The sequence below is a fragment of the Dicentrarchus labrax genome, unplaced genomic scaffold, assembly GCF_905237075.1.
Source record: "Dicentrarchus labrax unplaced genomic scaffold, dlabrax2021, whole genome shotgun sequence".
NCBI classification, from domain to species: domain Eukaryota; kingdom Metazoa; phylum Chordata; class Actinopteri; family Moronidae; genus Dicentrarchus; species Dicentrarchus labrax.
The window spans coordinates 25011033-25032397 of NW_026136718.1; the positions used below are offsets into that span (position 1 = coordinate 25011033).

The 21365-nt window shown below is 37.4% G+C and overlaps 1 protein-coding gene across 4 annotated transcripts in view; it reads right to left on the reverse strand.

Annotated features, from left to right (window-relative positions):
- The window catches only part of lpp (LIM domain containing preferred translocation partner in lipoma), a 144173-nt gene that overhangs the window by 118982 nt on the left and 3826 nt on the right, over nt 1–21365 (reverse strand). For 2 of the 4 annotated variants that reach the window (XM_051376059.1, XM_051376057.1), the window contains exons 2-3: nt 20145–20216; nt 4168–4221 (exon numbers count right to left, since the gene is read on the reverse strand). The gene's annotated coding sequence lies outside the window, so the exon portion shown is untranslated. Of the gene's footprint in view, nt 1–4167; nt 4222–18159; nt 18240–20144; nt 20217–21365 lie in introns of those variants that run through there. The other 2 variants (XM_051376058.1, XM_051376060.1) reach the window with 2 other exon arrangements.

Genomic DNA, 21365 nt, shown 5'->3' on the forward strand with positions numbered 1-21365 from the left:
TTTGTACCATCACCGTGGCCCAAGCATGTAAGGCAGTCTCCATCAGTCCACGTCTGTGCTACTGTGATGCTGCAACTGAGAAATGAAACCAAACATCTGTGTGTAGGGTGTTGTGCTACTGTTTGACCTTAAAACGTGATTGATTCACTGTGTCATTACTGTATGTAACACACTGCATTTAAATTACAGCTTAAAAGGAGGAAAACTATCAGGTTTTTCTGTGGGTGCTCCACAAAAAATGTGCCTGTGTGCATGTTGCTCAGTCAGAGGGTGTATATACTGTATGAGTTACTGTGTATACGTATGTGCAAAGCTGTGGTGTATACTGATAGTGAGGTGTGTTGCATGTTGCAAATGCATTTAGGTGGTTGAACCTTCACTACATACTGCTCACACTTCTCTTTGCTTATGTTAAGCTGAAATGTCTCCAAGCAACTGAAAGGACAAAAGTCCGGCACTGTGGTGTTGTTGATCGTTTAGTTTTCATCATAAATGATGACAGAAAGGTCATGTTAAAATCAATACAAATATTTCTCTTTCTGTGAAATGATTCACCTTACTGTCTTTATTACAAAGACAAACAGCTCTGTTCTGTAAGTGATTTGTGAGAATAAATCTGGGAATCTTTTATGACTGTAGATTGAGATGTTAGCGTATACATTACAATAAATCTACATTTTAATAAATCGACATCAGGCAGACTCATTCTTCTACTCCTGACCATCTGCACTCTCTACAATATAAACAATATTACTGTACTACAGGAGTAAAATAAGCAAACAAGATCGCTCAGCTCATTGAGTTTGTAAAACAACAAGTGATATTACCATCACTGATGACCCTGATAAATATGCTATCTGAAAATGCAAGCAAATAGTTTCCATGGCAATTTTCTACCTTTCAATAGGGAAAAGTTAAACACTGCCATTGGCTTTTCTGAAGGATACATCAACCTTAATGTTCCAACAATTAAATCACTTTAATAAAAGCAAATTATTTTTTTTCCAATTGTAGGATATACACAGCAATACACATGTTAAGGTGAAGGTTATGTACCTATGAGAAGCTGTTCAGGTTAACATAACCCAGTGTAACATGGTGTCTGAGGCTGGATTGTCTACGTTTGTCTACGCTGAAACTGCATTCAACAAAACTGTCAAACTTAAAATGATATTATTATGCATCAAACATATACTAATTTCATTTTTAATTAAACTAAAGAAATTATAATATAATTATATTATTACATAATAGTAATATAATTAAAATTAATAATTAATTAAAAATACAGTGATGGAGAAAATACAGCCCATTCATCAGCGTTTAACTGTGTCACTGACAAATAATGATGTATTTTACCTAAAGGTCAACCGCAGACAACCCTGATCTCTTTGTATCTAGAAAACCAAACTAATTTACTGTCATTCACATTTAATAGCTACCCTCTTGAATGCTTAACATTTGCTTTCATTATTCCAATGATTTCATATTTATTGATAAGTTACAGTAATAATGAAAGGTATAAAAGGTATCATCTAAATTGATCCAGCCGACAGCGCTCAGTCTGCACTATACTAGCTGCTGAGCTAATGTTATGTTAGCTCACATTATACTTTCACAGACTGGCAAAACAAGCTGCTGCACCAAATGCTCCAGAGTCTGATTAAGTTCATTAAAATATGTTTGTTGATGTGCTTAAAAGTATAAGTGAGAGATTCAGACTGTTATTTACAATTGACTTGCATTAGCTCTGGGTCAGTACTTGACTGCTGTCTAGCTAGAACATATGTGGTTGGAAAATTACAAGTGCAGGAAGTTAATGGTTGGTAAAGTCTGAGATATAGAGTCTGCACACCTATGAATATGACTACATGGTAGTTTCACATATCTACTAAAAAATGATCACAAAATAAACCCATGCTCTAATAAACAAAGGACCTGTCAGATCACACATCAGAAAAACACGCTCACACTGTGCGAGTGTGCATGTCTTTTATGTTGGTTGGTGATGTTGGTGGAGAGGGTTTTGTCTAATAATACATTACAAGACCACAGTTTTGCCATTTTTTGCAACAAAAATAAAATAAAAGGAAGCAGCCCTTTTGTCTGGCCTGTATCTCAGAGGGTGCAAGTTAGCTTATTATTACTGGAAAAATAAAAGTGTGTTAATGAAAGCAATAGCAGGGAAGGAAGCTTCTTGAACCACCTGTTTAACATTTTCATATTCAGTGAAGAAGAGCTCAGGTTCCCATATGAGCACCTTGCCATCTGTTTCAAAAATATATCAAATTTTGGTATTCAACCACTGTGCATGCTTTGCTAAACACAGACACCTCAGAGCCTGCTAATTTCAATGTCTGCAATTACAGTTTGTGCAATATACTGTATTTGCTGTATATTTATTTTTTCCTCCATTTAATACAAACAAACCTGCTTTAAAGTGAGAATACACACAAACAACTGAGTGGCATACATTTAAGTGACAGGACTGAAAAACAACAATCAAGACTACATTTCTCTATTAGAATTAATAACACACCAGCATGACTACAACACTGACGGAATTGTATCTTAAATCAATTATAGCAAGGACCATTAGTGTTATCAGGACATGCAAACATCATTTTGATGTGGCTGTTAAGGGAGTTCTCAGCAGCTTATCAGAAATAAAACCAAAGAGTCAGCTAATCAAGAGATAAAGACAAAGAATCACTGTAGGCTTAACTAATGCACCAAATGCAGAGTGAATATGCAGCAATAAGGTCTACAAGTAACCATTTCATCATTAGCAGCTATTTTTGTTCTCATAAAATCCTTTCTCTTTATTTTCAAACCTACAAATTTCTCTCCCGTGTTTCAGTTGCCACTGACAACATGCAACCTAAACGCAACGCAGATAAACTGTTTACTGTTGTCATACACACACATATCACAAATAGTGGCACGCTAGTCAGTTACAGCAATTAGGTCACTAGTGTTACTTACTGTCAAAGTCAAGTTCAATTTATACTTCTTAATGATTCCACATTTTTCAGCTCAGATCATTATTACTGATTGTGTGAAGCTAAGTAAATGTTTGCAATTGTTGTACAGCGGTTTCTTTTGTTGTGTATGGGATTGAGTATCTGTAGACCTCAGCACATCTTGTGACCTGTATTTTTATTTTATTTTGGCCTCATCGCCAAAGTCACCACAAAGGGTCCATCTAGTCTTGCAGTGGTGCTATGACAATCATGAGTTTAAACCTACACTGAATAAAAAAAAATCAATCCCTACACTGGAGGCAACTTCAGCGGGACTGTGGGAACACTTTGATGGAGCTGCAGAAATATGGCTTATGTCTATCTGAGGACTAAAGAGAAAACTAGACAAAGCCTTCTTTGAATAGAGAGGGTACTGTTTTTTTCCATATTTTCTATCTAAAACACATGACTCCTTTTTCTCATAACCAAGGCTAATTGAATAAATTAAGAATGAATCATGGGAACACTTACTGTACGTCACTGGGACGACCTCCAGCCAACTTTCTATGACACATATCCATTCACTAGACAGGGGGATCTAAACTGTAATCAACTAATATGGATGCCAAAACCAAGACGTCACAATCTTCTAATAATAATAATAATAATAATTAAAAACTAAAACACAAAAAAAGACTTCCTGTCTGAGAATCAACAATGGAGTGTTTTTTGTATTTAGTTATTAGAATTGCAGAAGCACACTTATAAACGTGTACTTAAGTAAAACAAGAATGAACCATTAGCATATTAAAATAGAATTAGAATATTAACACTGCAATGTTGAAAACAATACCTGTCATATTTTAATAATGTTTCTTGAAACAAATTGAGAAATAATGTGTGTGGGAGAGGTAGTATGGTGAAAAGAAAACAAGATTGTTACTAAGCTTTCACTAAATCTGGGAGATACGTGTGTGAGATGGTCAAAAAACAAATGTATGTGACTGTACATGTAAACGTATATACGGTATATATAAAATATGTTAATATTGTCTACAGGGAAACAGTGTAAGGTAAATTAAATTAAATTAAAGAGACAAACAGGCAGGGAATTACAGCAGTGTTTATGGAGGACCCTCTAGTCTGTGAATAAACAGTATTGTACTGTTGTGGAAGGGAGGGAAAAATGAGGTCGAGTACTTACCCAAATTTTAACACTAAGTGGCGGTGGGGGCTACAGGATCAGACAGACACACACCTGGAAAGAAACACAGTATAATTATACAGCTCCGAAATTAAAGCAGCAGAAATGTAATATGTAAAACAAAGACAGTCATTTAGGGCAGAATAGATCTGGATCAGCTCATTTAAACTGTCCGATATTGGGTTGCAGCAGCTGTTTGGGTGTTTAATTCATCTCAGCTTCTTTTATTCAATTGTTGACTTTAAGAAAGTTAGCATTAAAGTGCAGCTCTAACTCCTAAAGTGAAATACTAACTTTTGACTGCAGGGGATACATTCAAAAATGATAATTGTGACTGAAATTTCTATTTCTGGCGTTGTGAATGTCCTACATTCTGTTTAGATACAGGTAAGGGTGGGGGTGGAATGATTTTTGTCTCCAGGGCCCAAAGATGTGTATTCCTCTTGCTGAGGAATTCTTTTGTTCTGATAAATTGACATTGTCAGTTTCCCACATTGCCACAGTGTGGCATATACTATAGGGAGCAGTGGTGGGAACACATGCTACATACGATTGGCGTCAGTCAATGTGACAGTTCTTGTTTTTTTTTTTTCTTTTGAGGGAGGGGGGTCTATTTTTCTAAATCTGAACTTCCAAGTCGAGGAAGCAGGAAGGAATAGGAATTAATACACCTACACTCCCCTTCTCCCTTCAGAATGGCAAAAATCTCTTTGTACCCACATCATAATTACTGGTGGGCGCCAGTTCGGGATTGTTATCCGTGCCTCCTTCTCACTTTTTTTGCAAGTATAACACAATGTTTTGAGAACATGCAACTGACAACTAAGTCCTTTCTCAACTTCACGTCGGTTTCTTTACGCTGTGCTAATGTTGAGGAACAAGTATTGCTTGAAGTGGCGTTCCTTGTTGTAGCATATGCTCCCTATTTTCAGAGGCGCTGTTGTTCCACAAGCACAGCGAGTAGCCGTGCGCAGAGGAAAAGTAACCAGCAGCCGGGGTGCTGGGGACATGTTCCTCCAGGGAAATGATGTTGATGAACAAGCTCTATTTTGGTGCCTTTTCATGCAGTCTGACACTCTTTTTTGATTCTATTCAAAATGCAGTCTCAATTACTGAGTAATTTTAATGTGTTTACCACAAAAACTATTTTACTCTTCACTTTTAATTAGGAGTTTTAGTGTTGAGAACCGAATAGTGGTGTATACTTTAAGTTACCACAGAAAGAGAATGCTTCTCTTAACGATCAGTTAAATGTGGAAATGTGTGCACTTGGTATGTTTTTACTTATTAAAACGGTACATCAGAAGACATACAAATAACCTAATGGAGTCTAAATATTTTCTTAAACCAACAATTCCAACATTGTGAACAAATGTGCAAATATTAGAGCTGAAACGTTGATTATTAACAGAAAGTGAATCTGCAACCATTTTGATAATCTATCATTTAACTCAATAATCAAGTCAGACAATGCAAGACATTTGACATTTTTTCACAATTTCTGATTTTATACCCTCAAGGATTAATCAATTAAATGGGAAAAAAATGAAAAACAATTGTTAGCTGTAGCCCCAGTGAGTGTAGCTCCACAAATATAAAACAGTAGGGTAATCACAGCTGTCATCAATGACATTAACTGAGGTTCTGTCCATTTAGTGTAGCAGAGCCTTTTCCAGTGAGCCAACAGCAGCACCCTGACTCTGTTTGACCTGAATGGAATGGCACCTTAATTAGTATCACTGGTAGCACCTGTTTACACCCTGCTATTGTATGTTAATATTGCTGTCAGTGTGGAAGAACTACCAAAAATAACATCATATAAAAACATCTTTTTCTCACATTTTCCTTAGTGATAGCTAGCCTTGCAAATAGCTCTACTTCTAATTGCTGAAGCTTTGACATAACTGCCAATTAGACTTCTGTTGTCACCCCAATACCAAGCAGATAAATGGAACAGAATTCGTTGTTCTCAAAGCATTGAAAGTTGACAGAAACTCTACAACATCTTGTCTTTTTTAGTAAGAATACTAAAGAGGTCATCGTCAGCACTCTTTGTTGGGACATATGTTGTAACAAAAAGGTAGAAAAATAGTTAAAACTGTCTACTCTCCAATAGCATCATCAGCTTTTCCCCCAATGTACTACTATCAAGGCCAAACTTGTGCTGTTATCACAACTACTGTGCCATCTACCCATACAGAGCTGAGTGAGAAAGTAACAGCTAGCTGGGGACCTTATTAAGTCTTATGGAAATATGCCTCACTTCCTGTTTGCGTGTCTTGCCATCATCTTAAATTGTGCACCATTTCTATGTGGTTTGGATATTTTATTTATACCTTATTTACCCAGGCTAGATTTACTGAGTGCTACAACAACAGTCTATTACTACTATGAGCAGACGTTCTGCAGCTGCCAAACAGCTATAGTCATAGAAATCCATCTATTAAAACCAGTAGTCATAGTGATTTCCTCTCCAGCTAAGAAATCTGCATGAAATATGTTACAAAAAAAAAGAAAAAGACTTGATCTACTAACATCAATATCTGACCAATTGCTTTGATTTTTTCTGAAAGAAGTGGTGGGACTTGAAACCTATCCACTAAAATTTGATTGATCTTAGGTTTACTGTCTCTGGGCTACAAATCTTAACAAAACAAAAGGGTTTCAACACGTTCTGTGCCAAGACATCTGGGGACGTAGCCAGCAAAGACAGGGTTGTGTAATTGGTGATCTGGACAGATATTGTGGAAAGCGCAGGTCAGACGGGCTTGTGGGTTTTTGTTTGTCTCTCAGTTGCCAACTGTAGCCAGTCCCAATAAGTTTAAAGCAGAACTGAGCAGAACTGTAACTTTGCTGGCACTAGAGGTGCCTGTAAGGCAGTGGTAGGCAAATAGCAGCAGTGCCAAAGAACACTTTCACTTTCATAGTTTACATCAAAATGTACATGATTTGACATAGATCTGCTATAGATAACCATGTAAATACAAGGTTCATGTAAATCCTAATAAATGTGAGCAAAATTAAGTGAGGCATTCAAACCTAACCTGACTCCTGAGCCTCGTTCTGCACCACCGTATCGAAACCTGGTGCTGAAATGAATGACACAATAAATATACAAATATATACTTTATTTGAATGAAACAAGTCCCTTTTTGTGTGTATGTGTAGAATTTAGTGGTGAAGTTGTAGATTGCAACTAAATGAACACAACTTACATCTGTATTTGACCACCTGGGAATGAGAGCGGGCTGTGAAGTTTATAGGAGAAACTATGGTGGCGGCGAAACTCACAAAAAACGCAAAAGGCCCTATGTACATCCAGTGTTAGTTTTATTAATGAAAACAAACCTATGAATACTATTCTCCATTTCTGGAATAGATCCTCCTAAATGTTACACACTGGATCTTTAAACTGCTTAATTTAACTATCACAGATTTGCTTCTCACAAACACGAATAATGGGCAGTGCAAAATAAATGGCATGCTGATGATATTTTTTCTAAGCCAACAAGAACAACAGCTCTTTCATTCAGTCGGAATTGAATTGACCAATGGTTGAACTTAAACTGCTGACCTCTGCTGTAAGAGAGACTTGAATGTTACTTTCTTGTGATCTTCCAATGTGTACTCCAGTCAAATCAAGACCAAAAAAGGCCAAATAACACCCAGACAGAATTCCCATTCCACAATATGGAACTACAGTTCCCATAATGCTTTGTGAGATGTAAATAGGAATATAATGTTGACATGGTTTCAGTGAGTTAACATTTTTGCGATTCGGCACCATTAAAGTACGCTCAATTAGTTATTAGCAGTTCCTGTTTGCAATGTACCGATGGATGTACAATCAACTACAACTGGATAACTTTGATAGCGAAGAAAACTTAAAATCATGACGATTTTCAGGCAAATTCTGGAGTTACGGGAAGCATTTTTTTCTTCTTTAAATTTCTAAGCCGCTTTATGAACATTTATTCAAGTATAATGATATCCTCTGGAAGTCACATTGCATTTAAAACTATGTGTATCATGTCTATATATTCAGATTTTACTGAGATATGACTCAGAAAAGAAGTACAATTTTGACCCTCTCGCAGAATCTTCGTCTCACGTCTCTCCCTCCAAAACCCCCCTTCAACTCTCCCACAGCCCCCTGAGAAGGAGTGCCTCGCAGTCTGAAAACCTCTGGCTTACAGAAATTTAGCTTGAGAGGACACAAAATCTTAGTCAAGTTTGTAAAGCAGTCATGTGACAGCAATAATAAATGAGACACCAATATTGCCAATAAGTCAATAACCAAGTAAAAAAAGACTTTTGTGTACCCATTTTGAAAATACTGCCTACCACTGACTACCACAACCTAACCTGGACTACTTTTCAATAGTTGGAACTGACCTTACACAACTGCAGCTAATTAACCATGCATTTCCCACATTACATTAGATTAAATTGAGTTAAATAGGTTATTCATAAAGATTTGCCATCACACCACAGACCCTCAGAAATGTAAAAGCATATTTTTTAAAAAGTCAAATAAAATGAGCCAATTTCATTCAATGCCAAATCCATTATGATAACTTAGGTTAAACAATTTTCAGCCTTGTAGACCGAGGAAAAAAACACAATGAGTTAAAAACTCAAATTATCAAACCCATTAAACATTCAGATAGAGTAATTTGCTATCAAACACAAGTGATCATCCAAGTACATTAGACCATTAACACATTTCTAAAGACTCCCAATCTGTCAAAGAAATGTAATTTAGGCCCTGAAAAGGTCTTTATTTATCAAGTTATGATGGACGGGCTTGAAGGAGACTAAAAACAAGTGCACATGTGTCACATTCTTCCTCTAGCTCTCATCTTGGTCTTCATGCTGCACTCAGGATCATTCGGCTATTTTTACAGGTTATATATGATGTGTTTGAATACTCATGAAGCCTTTTTTTAACAACAGCTGACCCAAACATTATTCTCATACAGACCCTCTCTGTGGACACATTCTTTCTAAGTGCTCCTACAATGGACAGCTTGATTGGACCTTAATGTTTACAGCCTGAAAAGCGAGTCCAAGCCAATGAAAAATACATATCCCTGAAAACACCTTGGCCTTTTCCCTGGGCTTTATGGTGTATTTATAACCACTTCTTTACAGCATCGCAGCAAAGTGAAAGGCATGTTCAAATTAAATTAGAGCATGTTACCTTTTTTGAACCAGGTACAGTACAGAACCAGTGGGCTTACAGGAATCCGCCTGAGGGTAGAATGGAGTGCAGGAAATACCCTTGACAGGAAACAAGTGGCTCATTTGATTTATACCTGACCTGCAAACCATTCATGAGAGCTTCACCTGGACCAAGAATACAGCCGGCTCTCACTTAGAGGTGAGGAAGCTCCCAGGCTGAATGCACTGGAGTGACTGTCAAAGCCCCAGTTGGAATTTTTGATTATACCTCTTGTAGATGTAAGTACACATAGTTTGACGAGGGGTAGAATTTTCTGAAGAATCATCATCTTACAATTTTCATCTCCTTCCACTAGAATTCAAAATACAAATTCTTTCTGACTAATAATATACCTCACTTTGAGTCCTTGTATTAACCTTTCAGTCAGTATATGCAGGGAATGTAGAGTGGAATAAACTTCAACAAAACAAGCTAACAAAAAAACACTTGAATGTATTTCTTTGTGTACATTATCTCCCTATCTCCTCTTCAACTTCAGGCACATTCAGACAGACGCAGCCTAATCTCAATGGATTGTCTAGAATTTTCTACAGTATGTCATTCCTTACCTTCCCACTGGTTGCCTCCAGTGAGTTTCACCTTACCCAGTCACCTGCCTACCAGGCCTGTAATGTGGTGCTGCCGTAGTAGTCCAACCTGTGTCGTCTGTCTGCAGATTTCCCAGTTTGTACACTCAGTTACCTGCTTGACTGACTGTGAGCTCGAACATCGACCACTACAATTATATGTGACATATTTCCTGTGTGCCCTCCTTCTGCCCCATGACCCAGACCCAAAGTCCACTTTTACAGACTCTCAGACTTTGACATTCATTTCTGATAAGTCTTAGAGCTCAGGGCTGTCCTGTAGTGAACAAGTCAAGTGTTTGAAGGGCTCTCTTACAGACTTTTAGTGCCAATATGTACACTCTCTCTAAGTCTGAACTTCAGATGAAAGAATAATGGCCACAGCAAAGCCTCTCCCCAGGTAACAACCAATGTCCCATTATCCAATTTCTTATACAGTATTTGGACCCTTTGTACCCTCCTGCACTCACAATCTGAAAGTCTGTGAGCATTCAGTGCTTAGGATGCACATTTCTTCTGGTCCTGTCAATCTCAAATGTAACTTTAATGCACTGTTGAATTCTATCTCAATACAAGAATCATTGTCAAATGTATGCTTTTGTCTGCATGTGCAGTATCCATGTTACAGAGAGCACATGCAGAGAGACCAGTATCCATACCGCAGAGGGCCTGCACTGAGCTCTGTGCTCCTGTCAAAACCATTCAAATCTTCAGAAGCTTCCACTGTTGCAGTAAATTCAGAGATTATGATTGGTTAACGGTTACTCTGATGGTTCACCCGTCATTGACAACAGCGTCACAAAGAGATTTTGTGAGCTTTATAATCACCAAAACCACAGTGAAGTATCAAATATATTTTCCAGGATTTCTTGGTGTCCTTGTGTTGACAGTTATTGCTCAGTATATGCAAAATATATGTATTTTTAGACTAAAATCCCTCTTTTCTCTTCCTGTAATACATTTAAATAATGTGATATCTACAATGACAATTGATCCTGCACTTAAGCACATATACTATACATAAATGTATCCAATCAAATGTGATTTGGGGTGATTGCTAGCTCCCCCCCATCATATAAAACCACACTCGACCATTGGCTTGAGGGTTATAGTAGCTACAAAGCAATATCATATTAGGGGGCATTTGGATTTCACATGTCAAAAACATTTGAGTTTTAACGAGAATGTAGTTCAAGCATGGATGTATTAGAGGAATTTACTGACTCCAAAATGGCGCCCATTCACTTGAATGAAAATTGCTCACCCAGTGCATAAACCAACCTGCCTGCTAGATATAAAACCTCCACGGATTATAATTCATAATACAAAGAGTAATAATTGACCTTGTTTGTTGTTGGAGTTGTCCTGCCTATTTTTTTTTTTTTGGTTGTAATACTGCAAATGCACACTGGGCCATATTGGCAGCAAGGCTGAGTGATCAACTTAGCCAATACTATCTCTACATATAATATTAGTTTTAAATTTAATTTCATATTTAAACATATGAATTAACAATATCTCTCCACCATGCAACAAAACAAAGTGCCTATTGCAAAATACCACTACTGCAGCACATGGGAGAAAAACAAGCACCCCTCTTTACATACCAAGAAGTATTACTGTAAACGAATAGTGCTGTCTCAAAATGATATTAACAGAAACCAAAACTTTATAATAACTTTATAATGAGTTGTCATCCCATCCCTACGTGTGGGAGAAAAAAATCCAGAGGCTAGCTTCTCAATGCTTTTATCATTAAAAAAAACCCTGTAAAAAAAGGCAATTTGCAAAAAGCAAGTGATTCCCTCCAAGGTGGCAAGAAGAATCTAGGGCTTTGCCTTGTATGTTTATGCCTAATTTGATGCTTCTACAACAAATAAAATAGATTAGGGAATGTATCTAATGTACTGGATCAGTCTACTATTAACACAAGTGACCTCAAACCTGACACGTAAGGTCCCTCTCAACCTCAGCTTAAAGCCCACAGCCCGAGACCTAAAAAGCAGGCAGGGAGCTCAAATAACAGGCAAGCCATGTATAGGCTGTGTGCTTATAGTGGCTGCACTACGGTACTTGATCCACAATACATGCTACATCATATACAATTTGGTAATCCATTAATAAAGCAGATTATGGGGCAACTCACTAAGACCCAGACCATAACCTTTAACCTCCTATGTATTTAGATATGACATGACAATAGTGAAAGTAAATGCACTTGTGGAGACGCAAAGAAGCTTTTCTCTTTATGCTGTGACAAACCAACAGTATGTAGTAGTCCCCTCCATCTCTTTCACTGTGTATACTTGTAATAGCATTAGCAATGCTTTAAAGTCTACATCTTACTGCATTAGTGCTCGTAACAGCACCAGCAATAAATGGCTTCCATTCAGTTAAGCCTTGGCTTTTATCTTTGTTTGTTTCTATGTCCCGTTTGAAATCCAATTTAGGGTAATCAGTATAAGCCACCAATTGACATCATAGACAATATTACTATACAAGAGAAGGAAATCATGTTGAGGTGACTCTTTCACAACAAACATCCCCTGTCTGCACTCTATAATATGTATTTCTCTTTCTCTGTTTGTCTACAAAATGTCAGGAAATTGTGAAAAAATGCCACAATATTACCAGACAGTAACATCAATGTAGGACAATTCTGAAGACCCAGTGAGAGTACATTGAATTAAATCTTTTCTTTACATCTAATGTCAAAATTTACTGTCTATAAAACCTGTGTATGGCGGCTACAGTATGGGTGAGGTTTGGGAAAGATTGTGGTTATGGCAAATAAACTACCGTTTGGTTTGTCCCTTCTGGACTACTGTAGAAACATGCCAGTACAACATGGCAGACTCCATGGAGGGCGACCCACGCGTCTGTAGATAAAAACAGCTCATTCTAAGGTAACAAAAAAGCAAGGACTCCTATATTCAGGTGATTATACACTATGAAAATTATAATCCATTTCTGCCAATAGATCCTCCTAAATGTTACACACTGGACCTTTAAATTAATAGCTCAAGTAAGGAAAACCTAACTTTCAACAGATATGGCCTAAATTCAAAGTACATCTATTCCTGAAAAGAGGATACCACACTAATGCACATCAACCCCAAATAAGGAGGTAAAATTAGAAGGTAATTGAATATCTCTGTTTAATTCCTGATAGCACAAAGTGGTCTCATGGGTAATAAATAACTCGTCACTCCTCTAATTTGCATACATGCCGGGAATATCACACAAACATTAAAATCACAGACTGCCTTGACATTAGGACGCAGCGAGGGGTGAGTGTGAGGTTATGTGAAGACTTAGTCCCAGGTGTAACTGCCAGAACAGAGACACTGACTTCCAGCCAGGAGAATGATTTGGGTCAGTAGGTAATTGCATTCCTGGACCACAGGGGACTTGTTGGCAATTAATCCTGCCAATGAGCCACATGAAATATGCCCACGTACAGTGTGCCAATAGACTGATAAATACAGCTCTGTTAACATAGCTCTTTCAAAGAGTGATAGGGTAAAACTTTCTGCTGCTGACACCAGCGACTCACAGCTACAATGACACAACAAGAGACTGTTGTGCCTGACGTAGCATGTTGTGCCTGATGTAACTCTTTCTACTCAGTTAAGCACTTCCTGAACATGTGAAACACAAGCACAAAGCTCTAAAATCCTACATCATCAGGTTCTCCAAAACTGATATCCTGAAACATCCAGTTTTACACACCTCTTTAACTGTTTCTATCTGTCTATAGGAGCAAGCCTTCCTTTCCTTTTTTTCTCTTAATCAAGATCAAGAGGAACTCCTGTCAGGTTAAGAGTTCAATTCAAAATGGTTGTAGAATTACTTGAGAAGGCAAATAGCACCGGCTTTAATGGGCCATTTACATTCTTTTTAACCCTTAACACTTTCCTGGACTTTACAGTCTCGATTTTCTGTCAAGACTGCTTTGTAATGTGATTGTAATGTATAATGGACACTTTTAAAAGATTTAAGTCTACTTTCAAGAGCTTTTTAAATAAAAAATTAAATAAAAAAATTAAATTCATTTGAAGAAGCTTCTTTGACATTTCCAGTAATTCACAATGTTGATAATTTAGCAAATTTTACACCATAAATACAGGTTCTTTGATTGGTTTCGCTACTTTTTGTTGACATAGAAAAGTAAAAGCATATTTTAAGTTGCAACACTAACCATTCCCACTATCATCCTTTATCCTTTCCTTATTTTAGTCTGATTTATGTGGTTTTCAGGTCATACGTTTTTGCACATCATCACGGCTCTGTGTTTTGCTCACAACATGCTTCAGTAATTTGGAGTCATTACAGGCTGGCATCTGTCACTGCATGCCAAGCAACTGTATCAGTCACATTGTGTAGTGTCCCATTAGCCTCGAGCCTCTCCCTAATGTGAGATTAATCAATTAGTGGCATCTGATCTTAAATGATAGGGGAACCGAGAAAATGTCACTTCTGGCACACAATCACTCCACTGATTATGTCAATGTCAAAGATTACTGCTGTTTACTGTTTACACAGAAGTGTTGATGATGAGTAAATAGACATTTTCACTATCCAGAATGGTAAAAAGGATGGGTGTAATCAGGCTCAAAGCAAAGTAAAAGTTTTGACAAAAGAGTTTTCTGGGTATCCCAGTATCTTTTTCAGGTACTCATTTCAACAAAAAGCAAAAAGAGTTCTAGTCTTGTTGCCTAACTCTGAAAAAGTCCTTGCTGCCCTGCTAGTACTGATTTTCCAAAAAGTATTAACTAAACTAAAGCAGAAAAAAGGCCCACAAAAATACCCCAAAAGTTTCAGAAGATCATCACCACTTTGGAGAGAGACCATTTTCGTTTCAGTTTGCCAACAATACTTAGCTGTTGTTGATGTTTAGGAGCTTCCTGACTGTATCAGTTATGTTGGAAATGGCCATTGTTGACTTGGCTTTTCCTAATGAGTAATCAGCAATGAGGTCATGTACAAGTTTAACATGCAATATGGTCGGTAATATCATGGTTGAAATTCTGACGTCAGATTTAATTTTATTAAAAAAAGAATTGTTTTAGTTTTCAAAAGTATTAATGATAAAAATACTAAGAGTCAATAAATCCATATTACAATATAATCCAGAGACACATATTTAATGCACCTAAATGCACAACTGTAAATGTCCTGGGATGTCGATACAGGTGCCCTGAAATGCCAAAGTCCTATTTCATAGTAAGCTAGGGAATATAAATTAGGGGCTTTCCAGAATTGTAAATTAGAGGGCGAACTGATGAGACACATTTGAGAAGAATTTAGACATTTTGAAAAACTACAGAGTTCAGTGGCAGCAACACAAGGCTTTTCCCAAGGGAAATCTGGACTCTAAAACCAGAGTGAAAGCTTTACTGAAAAACAAAAAAGTAAATGAAGGAATAGGATGTGTTAAGCAAAAAGGTATTTTATTCTAAAAAATAAAAACTGAATTCTTCAGACACAAGAAAGTGTCTGGCGGAGGCTGTTGACATCCTATCATATATCAAAGAGCATCCCACCATGAAGGAAGGCCATGACATCATGCAGTGGGTGTGGGTCATTTTTTGTATTGGGAGAAAAATAAAACGTAGGAAAAGTTTTGAGGGGAATCTCTTAGTGCCAAAGACCTTAAACTGAAGCAGTGATTTATGTTCCAACACAATAGTGGTCACCAGCATGCAGCCAAATCAACATTTAAATGAGAGACACAGCCAGAGCCTTGACATCTATTGAAAAATAATGCGTCTCCGATTGTTGTTTATTGACTCACCATCCAGCTTGACTGGGAAAGAGAAAAAATTCAACTTAGATTGTGCCAAGCATATACTGACATATAATAGAGTACTTCAAGCTGTCATGACTGCCACATATGTTACTGGATAGTATTTGCTTAGGGTGAAATACATTTCAAATACTACTTCTGCATTTCAATTCCAATCATCCAGAAAAATCCCCAAAGCTCTAATAAATCTTCAATATGTCATTTCTAACACTGTTGGTGCCACGACAGATTTTTTTTGCCGAGAGTAAACAGAAGCGGCACTGCACGTTTACATACAGTCTCAGTGTTCAAACTGCACTCTAACTCTCAACAGTATAGAAAAAACAGCTGTTTAGAAGGCCTCCTTAGTTAAAGAGTAATCAAGAATTTAACATAAAAACAGAAAGTAATCAAACCCTTAAAGTGATTCTCCTTAATAAGAAAGATAATCTCCTCCACTTTAGCTTGATTCTCCTCAGCTCAGTTGGACCCTCAGTGTAATTGCTCTTGTTAATCAAGCCTTAATTTGTTGACGAGATTCATTTGAAAGACTTGTCTTGAAAACACATACAATCTCTCCCAATCTGCCAATGCCAACATCTTGAAATTAAGGGCCGCAAAGTAGAATGAGAGCAGATTAAGTCATTTCAGAGACTGATGTAACCAACGATCGGTGTCAGTCACTGCTTATTATTGGAACTGTGAATAAAAATAGTAACAAACTACAATAATTTCAATAAATTGCACTGGTAATGGTTCAATATTTGTTAGATTATTGTAAATCTTATGGTAAATGGATGGTAAATGGACCTGTACTTGTATAGTGCCTTTCTAGTCTTCCAACCACTCAAAGCACTTTTACACTACGTGAAAAAAACAAGTCTAATAGTCTACCGCCATGCTAGCTGTGAGGCTGTACTTAAGCACAGTGATGCTTTGAGCTATAAGCTGATGTCAACATGTTAACATGAAAATGAAAATGTATTAGCATATTGGTAATATGCTAATGTTTAGCAGGTATACTGTTTGCCATCTTAATTTAACCTGTTAGCATGCTAACATTTACTAATTCTCTCTAAACCCAACCAGTCGAGGCAGACGGCCATCCACCAAGCTCTTCCTTGCCACTGTTGCCAAGTGCTTGCTCATGGTGGGAATTGTTGGGTCTCTGTAAATAATTTAATAAGGAGTAGTGTCTAAACCTGCACTATATGAAAGAAGTGTCCCGAGATAACCTCTATTATTTGGCGGCGTACAAATAACACTGAACTGAATGATGGGACTCTAAGTAGTTTTGCAGGTATTTGGGCATAAACCAAAGTACTGGACAAATTAATATTTTGACCTGATGATGGTGCCAGATAGACAAGCTTATAGTTAGAACTGGTCAGTACTATTACTAATATAGGGGGAAAAAGTCAAGCATGGCTGAAAATATGATATATGTATCAGTTCATAGACTGTGTAAGCATACAGAATCGAGTTTCCAATAAAACTATATATAAAAATAAAAAAAGAACAATTGACACTGGCACACAAACAGGCTAAGTACCTCTATGGGCTGAACAGTCTGAGCATAATTTAAAAGATAAAAGTAATTAGATAATCATACCACACCACACCACCGCTAAAGTCAGCAGCAACAGCCCTTAAAGCTAAGTAAAATCATTTACCTCTCCCCACTACTACTACTGCCAGGCACCAGCTACTATATGTTGTGAAAGTAAGAGCCAGGAGGAAGGTCAGACCTGTGAAATTTGTAGATATCAGTTAGAGTGGATGTTTGCAAAACCAGAATTCTTCAATGACCTGAGCTGCCCCCAACTCACAAAACCACAAGTCATCTACAGGAAAACATACTGGGCTATTTAACCATTTCTATCCTTTGCTGTTTATTCAATTTGGTCAGACACAACAGACTTCTCACCTTCATCCCTAACCTCCTCATATTGCTGACAGACAGTTGTATACAAGGTCAGCCTCGTGGTCAAAGAATTTCTCACTGCAGTGCTGAGTTAGTCCAAACTTCTCAAAAAAACTTTCCCAAAACATCTGGTGAGCCGGCGAGCAGTCAATATCAATTCCCTGTCTTTTCCATGCTTGCCGAGTCGACGGGAACATTGTGTATTGGGGTTGTGTCTGATGCAAGGAAATAGCAATGGCATCTCCTTTACACCTCTCAAACTTTCAATCAAGCAGTGACAAATAGTGACACAAGTTCCCCACAAGCAGCATATACACAGTTTTTGACAATGCAAAAATAAGACATGGATGAATCAATCAATTTAGCTTCTTTCAACTCATATGAATATTCAAGGCTGTTTTGGCAATAACAAATTTCAACCATAAAACTAAAATATTAAAACTAAAATTGAGCACAGAATGATACTCACAGTTTCTCCTTAGATCATTCAAGCACAGAAAACTGCTAGCTTCACTAAATGGCAGTCACTTGGAAGGCTCCTCTCACCCCTAGAAAGCCTTATGCAGCTGAAATGACTCACATCCCCTCTTCCAACCTCTGTCAACCATCATGAGGAGGTAAACATTTCCAAATATGGAGAAAATATGAAGACAGTATTGAGGGCAATATCAGTTTGGTTTGCTTTTAACTTGGAATGCCATAGTCTGTGAGCCAGAGTCAGTCACTCGGCAGAGCCAGTTCTGTGGTGCATACCTTTCACTAGGAATAATAATGATGATTGTAGAGAACTTTTCACAATCGGTTTGGGTTCGGTCTGACCTAAGATGGATAACACTGTGAGCCTGCCCTAGAAGCTGCGTTTTTATGGGTAGATAGTCAAAATGTAGGGAGGAGAAGATGAGATAGCTTGAAACTGTGAATGGGAATATCAATAAATTGCAAAAATGAAGGGAAAGATAGACATATGTCACTTTTTTTCCTTCATCAGGTAACCAGGGCCAGATTAGAAGGTATAGAGAGCCCATTTACTGTGAGAAGCAGTCTTGTCACACAGATTGTCTTCAAGTGATTAAGAATGTATAATTAAAGTCTGATTACTCCCCATGAGTGGCATAGGTCAGCGGAGATCGCGGTAATATTAAGAGCCGTTAAGAGAGAACATTACACCGTCCTGTCGGGGTTGGAATTGTTTTAAAGAGCAATTTGGCTTGAGAGTGCTTGTTTCCTCAAACGGCACAACCCACTTCATATAAATCCCAAAGGAACAGACCGCATTCAGGGGGCTGAAATTCTTAAATGTCCACAGATTCTTTTAAAAATATTTATTTGTTTGCATTTTAAATACAGCCTCTGCTTTTCTCCATAATTCCTAAAGTCAGAAATCTGGTACAATTTTGATCTGCAGCTAAGCTAAATCAGTCTGGACAGTCTAATAAGAATCGATGTAACTCTAATGCAACATTTGTCAGGCACTTGAGAAAACATGAGAAAAATTAGAAGAGACGGCTAAACAGGACCACATGAGAATGTGGCTGCAATGTCAATGCAGAGATTAGAGCCTTAAAAATAATATAAAAGATCTAAAGACTAGAATAAAAGATTTGGCCGTAGCTGTATAATGTGTGCTTTTTACAATAAGCCAAACCAGATTGTATGCAATAAACTCAGCTATGAGCCAGTTGAGATACATAATGACACCACATGCTTTGACTGCACTGGATGCTAAACTGATGCAGCAAAAAAACATGTCATCTTTTTTTTTATTCCATGTTTTATTTACATGTTATTATTTTTCCTTATCAAAATCTGGCACCTACATTACCCACAATGCAACTCGATCACCAGTTGGAAGTGTTTCATGCAGGTAGTGGCTAATGTAGCCTCGAGACACTACCCTCAAGCGGAGATAAGGAGTGGGCTACAGAGGTCTGATAACATCACTCCTTTTAAACTCCACATTCCAGACTTTTTTTTTTTTTTCACTCAAGTGACATCATTTAAGGCAGTTTCTCAGATATTCTGGAGCTCACTCTGGAACCACAAAAGGCTTTATACAACGTTGTTCACATACAGTGCGCAGTAGTACCCTACTTTCCCTGCAGTTTGAAACATGGCCTCAAAAAAGGTGACATTACACCTGCCGTACAAAAGCTCACCAAGACCTCACAGCAATTACAAGTTAATAAGAATTCTTACTGAAAGATATCATGCAAAACAATGATTTACCAACAAGTACTCACATTGGGGACAACAAAACATATTTTGTGATAAATTTGTGATCGTTTCTGAGGGTAACTTGGCTCTGGGTTGCTAAATGATATGTCCATATTCTTGTGCTTTGAACTAGAAGTTAAAACACACAACCTTCCAAACAAAAACGTTCTACTAACACCTGACATTAAAGCACAAGTATGTAAAGTCCAATGCAGCGAAGTACAGCAAAAATGATCTTACCTTTCCTCCTCTCTGGATTTCTGGGATTTCTGGGAGATTGTTGAAGCGATGTCCTTTACTGTATGTTGAAATCTGTTGAGATTGAGAAACAAGAGAGACCTCTGTATTACTCAAATGGATTACATGACTATAATTGTGCTGAGCAGGACCACACCAACATGGTAAGTGGGTTCTGTCAACTCATAGATTTCTTTTTTTTTTTTTTTTCATGACTGTGTCGTTCATCAGTGAAAAGATGAATCACGGGCCGGCTCCTATAAATCCTGTATGAACCTGACCGTAAGTTGTCCATTTAAATTTTAGTCATCTTTCACCAGGCACCTGTCACAGCCCGCTGGAGTAATATTTCAATGCAAAGACACAGTACAGGCAAAACAATGCTGACAAGTGACACTGCAGAAAATATTTCACCACAGTGTAACAATCATTTAGTGAGGAGAAGATCAAAATTAAATCGAATGTGAAATTGTCTCACAAATTTCATAACAACGATCCAGTCATTTGTATATCAAATTAGCAGCACTCATCGAATTATCAACAATATAATTATATACTATATTCTTCTAATATAATATTCACTTACTATTGTAATTCTTAATGAATTTCATTCTTGATATCACTGGTGATAATAGAGAGCATTTCTTTGCTCTCTCAGTACTGAATACAAAAGGCTACCATGTGCAGTTTAAGGATTTAACTTGCAATATTTTGATAACACGTTCATCTATTGATGCTTTTAATTAATACACAGATGCTATAATATGTAAAATGACGTCTGTCATGTCCTGTGACGTCTTTGCTGCTTATTTTCCTAATACACACCCAGTAAACCTATAGCTGAAACATACATACGTTGATAAATTACTTTAACCAATTACTTGGTAATAATCATTGAGCTGACAAGCTGTGTGGTTTAGTTTAGTAGTGAAGTGGGTGGAGTTTTTTTTACTTCGAGATCGATAACATACCTGACTGAGTTTGTGTCCAATAACTATGTCAGTTTATGCTTTGCACAATAACTTACATCAAGTACACTAGCAACAGGAAATTAAGCTTCATTGGTCATGGTAAAAACATAGGACAGCACTCATCTTTGCTCTGAATTTAGTTTTGCCCGGCACCAGTCTCTCAGAGTTTGGAGAGGATGTACAGATACTTCCTCTCTCATTATCTGAAGGCCACAAGTTCTCCCGTAGACCTTGAGGATGGAGCTTTCTGACA